Genomic DNA, 7491 nt, shown 5'->3' on the forward strand with positions numbered 1-7491 from the left:
CAAGGTCTCACTCTGTCACCCAGGCTGGAGTACAGTGGCATGATCACAGCTTACCACAGCCTCTGCTTCCTGGGCTCAGGCAATCCTTTTGTCTCAGCGTCCCATAGCTGGGACTACAAGCACATGCCACCACACCTTGTTCATTTTAAAAATTTTTTGTAGAGATGATATCTCAATACGTTGCCCAGGCTGGTCTTGAGCTCCTGGATGCAAGTACTCCTCCCACCTCAACCTCTCAAAGTGTTGGCATTACGGGTGTAAGCCACTGTGCCTAGATTACATTTTTATTATATTTAGAACAGTTTTTAAGTCCATCTGTAGCTTGTGCTATATTTCTGTTGGATAGTGCTACCTGAGCAGGTACAGTGGTTCTTACAGTTCGGTCCTGGATCAGCAGCATCAGTAGCACTTGGAAACTTGTTACAAATGCAAGTTTCAGCTGGGTGTGGTGGCTCATGCCTTTAATCCCAGCACTTTGGGAGGTAGAAGTGAGACGACTGCCTGAGCCCAGGGGCTGGAGACCAGTCTGGGCAACTTGGCAAGAGCTCATCTCCACAATAAATCAAAAAAATTAGCCAGGCGGGATGATGCTTCTGATTCCACTTACTTGGAAGGCTGGGGTGGAAGGATCACCTGAGCCCAGCAGGTTGAGGCTGTGGTGGCCATGAGCGTGGCATTGCACTTCAGCCTGGGCAATAGAGTGAGACTTCGACTAAAAAAAAAAAAAGAAAGAAAGAAAAAAGAAATGCATGTTTCTACTAAATCAGAAAATCTGAGGGTGAGACCCGGGAATCTGTTTTAACAAACCCCCTATATGATTTGTTTTTCCTAACAACTTTATTGAGATATAAGTCACCTGTGTAAATTGTACAGCGAGGTGGTTTTCAGCATGTCTACAGAGTTGTGCAAACATCACCATGATCTAATCTAAAACATTTTCATCACCACAAAATGAAATTTCACTCCCATTGGCAGTCATTCCTCATTCCCCACACCACCAACCCCAGCCCCAGGCAACAACTAATCTGCTTTCTGTCCCTACAGATGTGTCTATTCTAGGCATTTTCTATAAATGGAGTTTATACAATACTCCATTTGTGACTGATTTCTTTCACTAAACATGACGTTTTCCTCCATGGATTCTGATCCACTAAAGTCCAAGAATCACTGTCTTGAGGTAGAAACGGGAAGGAAGTAGTCCATCCAAGAGTGTGTGAAAAACCCAGTGTGTGAAAAATGAAGAAGCCCCCAATCATGAGACAGAAAAGGAATGAGACCGGAAAGACAAAAACAGTGAAAGGCGAAATGTGGGAAAATAAGCTACAAGCCTTGTCCCCGAAGTCTAGAAAGACTGACAGTGAGGCCAAATATTACATATTATGTTTTTCTCTGCCTATGCTATAGCTTTAATCTTTTATTTCCTTAAATAATTATCACAGAAATGATAGTTGAAGCCATGGAAATAGGTGGAATTGCCCAAGGAGGAAGAAATTGTACAGAAAGAAAAAGTTAGTGTTGAGGACAGAGTATTAGGGGAATATCTTACATTCCCATGGCACAGTTTACAAAACAGTTCACACCTATTTTCTCCCTTGAATCCAGCAATAACCCTGTGAGGAAATAAAGTGAGTGTCACTATCTTGATGCCATAGTTAAGATGGGATTCCTCACATGGATATATTTTGCTCTTATTGATCAAATCAAGGTCTGAAAGTTGGTCTTCTGCCTTAAGTCACCTCCTTTTCCTCTCTACTCAGTATTTTCCATTCGTATTTAAAGGGAAGAGGAAGAAATGGCGACAGAAGGAACAGTCAGGAAGGTAGGATCAGAACTAGGAGGGCACAGCTTCACAGAAGTAAAGGGACAAGTGTTTCAAGGAAGGTCATTTTATTTGTTTCTTTGTCTTTTTAATAAGCAGGATGGGCTGGACTAGGTTACTCAGCCTGTAACTCCAGCACTTTGGGAGGCCAAGGCGAGTGGACTGCCAGAGCCCACAGGTTTGAGATCAACCTGAGCAACTTGGCGAGACCTCGTCTCTACAATAAAACAAACAAACAAACAAACAAACAAAAACCTTAGCCTGTCATGCCTATAATTCCGACTACTTGGAAGGCTGAGGTGGAAGGATTGTTGGAGACCAGCAGATGGACGCTGGGGTGGCCATGAACGTGCCACTGCACTCCAGCCTGGACAATGGAGTGAGACTCCAACTCAAAAATAAAAATAATAATAATAATAATAGTTGAGTGACCAGTCATACACTGCAGTAAACAACCTGGAGAGAACAGCTTTGCCTTGGTTCTGACCTACAAAGTGTTCCTCTTGGCACTATTTTTCCATCAAAACATCTGCGTATGAGTCGGTTTCCTGGGAGTCTGCCCTCAGCATTGTCCTCTACCAATTTCACTACCGTGCTACTTCTGTTGTAAACAGATTACATAAAGATCTGTTCCTGGACTTTCTATACTGCCCCTTTGATCTTTTTGTGTGTTTGTACCAATCCCACACTGCCTTAATTATTGTAATGTTATGATAAGTCTTGATATCTGGCGGAGAGTTATCCAATTTTGCTTGATCAGTTTTTGCTATTTTGGTCCTTTTGTATTCTCATGTACATTTTAGAGTCAGCTTGTTACTTTCTATAAAAATCCTTCTGTGAGTTTGATTGCAATTTCATTCCATCCAAAGATCAGTTTGAGAATTTTACCTCGTTATTGTCTTTCAGTTTTAAAAATGGTCTATCTCTTCATTTGTTTAGGTCTTTAATTTGTCACTAAAAACTGGCCAGGCTCAGTGGCTCAGCCTGTAATCCCAGCACTTTGGGAGGCTGAGGTGAGTAGATTGCCTGAGCCTGTGGGTTCGAGACCAGCCTGGGCAACTTGGCAAGATCTACAATAAAAAATTTGTCAGCAAAGTTTTGCAGTTCTATAATTTATATATATATATTGTTAGAATTATTTCTAGGTATTTAATATTTTAGATTCTGTGTTAAATGAAATCATTTTATAGTTTTTATTTTCTAAGTATTGCTTATTTGAAATATCATAGATTTTCATATATTTGAGTTTATTTATATCCAAAAATCTTGCTAAAGTCACTTATTAATGTCTCCCCTCCTGTCTCCAGGCTACTTATAAGTATCATATTCAGGTGGATTCTGGAAGCAGTTTCTGGAAATCTAACTGAACAATGAGAGCAGGTAGAAATGAAATGCTGAGAATTTGGGAAAATATGTTCACAATGGAACGGGGTTTGCATGGGGTATACTGGGAGGAACTAACAGGAACTGAAGGAAAAAAGAGTGGGGAGTATGTTTCAGAGCATTAAAGACATTAACAGAAGAGGGACTATCAAGAATAGAGATTTCAGCCAGGCAAGGTGGTTCATGACTGTAGTCTCCAGCTACTCAGGGGTCTGTGGCAGGAGGATTGCTTGAAGACAGGAATTCAAGGCTCTAATGCACTGTGATACACCTGTGAACAGCCACTGCACTCTAGCCTGGGCAACATAGAGAGACCCTGTCTCTAGATTTAAAAACAAAAAAAAAAAATGGAGATTTCATTTATGCCATATTTGGAAAAGGAGTTGGGACTAACCAAAGGCCATACATTAATTATGTTGAGTAGGGCTGCAGGGGAAAGGATATGGAATATCAGAATGGGCTGCTGAATAGATGATTCTAGAGTGAGCTTGTAAAACAAAACCCACAGATCCATGGAGAATGTTGATACATAGTGCAGTTATTCTCAAAGTGTGGTCCGTGACCAGCAGCATCAGCTTCACCAGGGAACTTGTTAGAAATGCTAATTCTAGAGCTTCCCATATATGGAATCAGAGTGGGACTCACATACCTGTGTTTCAACAAACACTCCAGGTGATTCTAATGCATGCCAAAGTTTGAGAATCACTGATTTCAAGGTGAATGTGTCAGACTAGTCTTTCAAGAGCTCAGCTTGCCACTTACAGTCCCAAATAGTGTAGTTAGTATTACTTTTCACTCTGTCACCCAGACTGGAGTGCAGTGGCTGCTCACGGCCACCACAGCCTCGACCTGCTGGGCTCCGGCGATCCATCCACCTCAGCCTTCCGAGTAGCCAGAATTACAGGCATGCGCTACCACGCCCGGCTGATTTTTTGATTTATTGTAGAGATGAGGTCTCGCTGCCCAGGCGGGTCTCGAACCCACGGGCTCAGGCAATCCACTCACCTCAGCCTCCCAAAGGCGCGGGATTACAGGCTGAGCCACCAAGCTAAGCAGTTAGTATTACTTTTAAACCTACTTTGCTCTTGTTTACATTTTGCTTTGCTGATGTGTTCTATTTTATGCAGTGTGCCTTAGCAGATGATAGCATTCCCAATGCCAGATCCATGTCTCATATGTCCAGCCTTCTTGTTCTAATGTGATTTTGTGCTCCCAGTCATGCTGTGTCCACAGCACTAAATCCTTGATCCTATTATTCACGTGACAGGATATTTTAAAGTATTAACTTTTCACCCTGTGTTCCTTTGTAACCCATGGCCCATCCCCATTCAGGCAGCTGGACTATGGGCTCAGGGATATTAAAAGCTGTGAACTGTAGGGAAGTGAGTCAGGAGGGAGAACTCCTTGACCCAGATTTCCTATAAAGAGGCATTTCTTTTCCTTTGTACCTGTTATTTAAGACAAAGACAAATCAGAATCCTGAGATACAGATGTCTGGGGACCTAAAAGGAGAGGGGGCTCGTATTTGGCTTCTCAGATAGAGCCCTTAGAACTCAGCAAGATCTGTGAGAAGAAATGGCTATGAGAGATGCCTGTTAGACGGGATCATATAGAAATCTCATAGTTTCCCAAGGTTTTAAGGGATGTAAGAGCAGGAGAATCATTCAGTGCTCCCTGGATAAATGTTGTAGAAAAAAGACTAAGCCCCAAAGTCTTCTCTGAAGACTGACATAGCACAGAAATAGCAGAATCAGGTAGCAAGGGAGATAGCAGACCTGAAGAAGCCTCAACTGTGAGAATGAATGATGGTACAAAGACTTACAACAAAGGACCAAATGAAATGAGATATTTGACATTTTAGCAAATGCCAGTTGAATGGTTGGTTCACCTACAGAAGACTAGATGTTCACCTTTCTCCAACCTTCTAGACATTACTGGAATGTAAGCCTTTACCCCTCACCCCCAAAAGAGCAGAAGTCCTGAATTTGCTGAGATTCAGTTTTTAAACCCCTAGAAAATGAGGGGCTTTAAATTAGAATAAAATAAATTCTACTTGTTACACTTCTGTTTGTGGATTAGATATATATCCCTTATATTTATTATCACAAATAATGAGTGTTTTACTATATTTACAACAGTGGGAGGAAAATAATAATATTTTTTGAGATATATGTGATTCTATGCCGATACTCATGACTTTAAGGAGTCTGTAAAACACTACTTCTCAAACTTTATTGCACACACATATCCCCTGGGGATCCTTTGAAAATATAGATTCTAACTCAATCGGTCTAAGATGAAGTCTGAGATTTTTTTATTTTATTTTATTCTTTTTTGAGTTGGAGTCTCACTCTGTCGCCCAGACTGGAGCGCAGTGGCTGCTCCCAGCCACCGCAGCCTCGACCTGCTGGGCTCCGGTGATCCTTCCGCCTCAGCCTTCCGAGTAGCCGGAATTACAGGCATGCGCTACCACGCCCGGCTGATTTTTTTTTTTTATTTATTGTAGAGATGAGGTCTCGCTGCCCAGGTGGGTCTCGAACCCGCGGGCTCAGGCAATCCACTTACCTCAGCCTCCCAAAAGCGCGGGATTACAGGCTGAGCCACCGAGCCCGGCTGAGATTTATCTTTTTAAATAAAAGGTTACCCTGGCTACTCTGTAGAAAATAGTGGCAAAGAAGGGACCAGTAAGAAAGTGTTTGCCCCACTTACCGAGAAAGTTCATGGCAGATAGAGCAGAGCATGGCAGTGGACATAGTGAAAACAGGATAGTTACAGGATGGGTTTAAAAAGTGGAACCTAGAGAAGGAAAGGAAGAGATCATGGTGCCTCATCCCTGTAATCCGGTGTTCTGGGAGGCCAAGGTAAGAGAATCACTTGAGGCCAGGAGTTTGAGACCAACCTGGGCAACATAGCAAGACGCAGTTGCAAAAAAAAAAAATAATAAGTGTCCAGGTGTGGTGGTGAACACCTGCAGTTTCAGCTTCTCAGGAGGCTGAGGTGGGAGAATCACCTGAGCCCAGGATTTCAAGGGTTCAGTGAGCTAGCTATAATTGTGCCATTGCACTCCAGCCTGTGTGATGAAAAGACCCTGTCTTAAAAAGAGAGAGAAGGAAAGGAAGAGTAGAGCATAAAAACTTTAGGGGATATATAGGGGGCAAAAGGAGGAGGAACCAGGGAGGGACAAGGAGCAAGGTTGCTCCTTGAAGTCAAAGGAGAGTCATGCTACCGACTATTAGTGGGAACCAGTGTGGAAGAAGGAGCCTGCAAGAGGGATTCAAGGAAGACTTTAGGTAACTCATGGACGTTTGGGGCTGCAGGGAGGTCTTGAAGGTTGACCTGTTAGGAAAAAGCCATGTATTTATCTATCAGAAGATCATTGATGACCTTGGAGAAAGGGCTTTCCCACAGAGTGAGGTGGAGTTAATGATTGAGTGCATGGTGGGGAGGTGAAGGCAGAGTACCAGCTACGTTTTCAGGGAAGGTAGGAACTGAAAAAAGGAAGACAGCAGAGAGCTTGCTTTGTACAAACTTCTTCAGAGAAGCATGTGTGTGCAGGCAAGTTTTCAAAAACTGTATTGGACCAATATTTACTAAGCACCTACTCTATGTCTTTCACTGTGCTAGGTGCTGTGCCAAGTCTGTTCTACTTATTTTTGTCAATGTACTGTTTGCCAAATAGCATAGTGACCTCTATAGTGAATTTCCAGATTCTAGGGGTGTAGTGCATAAGACCTTCCTTTGGGGTATGGGAAGGAAGTAATTAGAATTAAGTTTTTCTGTATTTTTATCTTGCCCTTTGAAATTAATTTTTAGTATTGTGTTTTAGATAGAACATAATATATTTAAATTGGAGTACGTATCCAATTTTTTGTTAAATATATACATAGGAGATAGGCTAATTTTTTTTTTTAAGACAGAAAAGAGGCAGAGAGGTTAGTGCATGGTCACATATCTAGTATATGGCCCTGGATAGACTGCCGATTCAGTTCTCCCTACACTATACCATAACTGTCTTTCAAAAGACATAGATGGAACCCAGGTTGAATTGTTTTGGTAAAGTAGGTAAAGAGGTTTCTAATTATCCAACAAAGAAGAAGTGGAAGAGGGATTAGAAGATTACTTAGACAAAGTAGAAAACAGTAGTAGATGCCATTTGGGGGAGGGACACTTAATCTGTTGTTAAGGGTTTGCATGAATGACCTCATTTAGGTATTCCTTTTTTTTTTTTTTTTTCAGTTGGAGTCTCACTCTGTCGCCCAGACTGGAGTGCAGTGGCTGCTCCCAGCCAC

This window comes from Carlito syrichta, unplaced genomic scaffold (assembly GCF_000164805.1).
Source record: "Carlito syrichta isolate Samal-C Ts95f unplaced genomic scaffold, Tarsius_syrichta-2.0.1 Scaffold78498, whole genome shotgun sequence".
NCBI lineage: Eukaryota > Metazoa > Chordata > Mammalia > Primates > Tarsiidae > Carlito > Carlito syrichta.